The sequence below is a fragment of the Enhydra lutris genome, unplaced genomic scaffold (assembly GCF_002288905.1).
Source record: "Enhydra lutris kenyoni isolate GAN:26980312 unplaced genomic scaffold, ASM228890v2 scaffoldscaffold33, whole genome shotgun sequence".
NCBI lineage: Eukaryota > Metazoa > Chordata > Mammalia > Carnivora > Mustelidae > Enhydra > Enhydra lutris.
Genome location: NW_019154117.1, coordinates 21,906,347 through 21,907,355, shown reverse-complemented (window position 1 = coordinate 21,907,355; position 1,009 = coordinate 21,906,347). Strand labels below are relative to the sequence as shown.

The 1,009-nt window shown below is 58.6% G+C and overlaps 1 pseudogene; it reads right to left on the bottom strand.

Annotated features, from left to right (window-relative positions):
• Window positions 1–600, bottom strand: part of LOC111153599 — a 5,504-nt pseudogene extending 4,904 nt beyond the window's left edge.
• Window positions 601–1,009: the final 409 nt, after the last annotated feature.

Genomic DNA, 1,009 nt, shown 5'->3' with positions numbered 1-1,009 from the left:
GTCCCCACCAGTGCAGGCACTTGCAAGGCACTAGGCTCTCCGGGGGCCGGAAGTCCCACGAGGTCACCACAGACGCCCCAAACCCTTCAGTAACATCAACCCTTAACACTACTCTAAATTTTCCACTTCATTCCAAGTCTCAGGGCCACCCCTGTCAGATATTATTATCTCTGCAAACAATAGATGAGATCTGAGACGGGCTTCTTGTACAAGGGCAGGCAGCTGGTACCAGGTGAAGTCTTAACAGTGGTCCATATCGCCGCTCTATTTATTACTAGGATCACCTCAGCAAGTTCCATCCAGTGACCTCCGCAAAGGGGGCTCGCGTGGCCCAGGCGCGGCCCCACCCCCAAGCCTCAGCAGGTTCTCTGAGGCCCTTAGGCGTTGAGAGACCTCTAGAGCCAACAGCCAGGACGGGAAAGGCAGACTGTGGGAAGGGTCCTTCTGGGCAGAATGGAAGGTCGTTCCGATATCCAGAAGTTCTCCGTCAAAATCCGACTTTGAGGCAAATGAAAACTCGACTTTCAGAAGTGATGGAGACAGGATCCAGAAGGCTGAGGTGAAATGCTTAACAGTCAGATGGTACAGCACCGCCGCCATGAAGAAGCCAAACACCACAGCCTCCTCAGCCCCGCACCTAGATCGGGCTCACTCTGGACGTGGTCTGCCCCCGTGTATGCGTTGCCCTGAACGTTGTCCCGCTCTTGGCACAGTTTGCCCTGGACACAGTCTCCACCCCAAGGTTGGCTCGACCTCCACTTGGCCCCGCCCCGAGTGCGCCTCGACCTGGACGTGTACCGCCCCTGAGTGTGGCTCACCCTGGGGTAATAGGGCCCCTGGGTGTGGCTTTCCCAAGATGAAGCCCGCCCCTGGATGCAGTCCCCTCCCGGACGTGACCGGCCGCAGGGTGCGGCTTCCCCTGTACGTAGCCACACCCCCAGGTGCGACTCGCCCTGTGCGTGGCTCCGCCCCCAGAGCAGGCTGGTTGGAACCTCCCCTTCGAAATCTC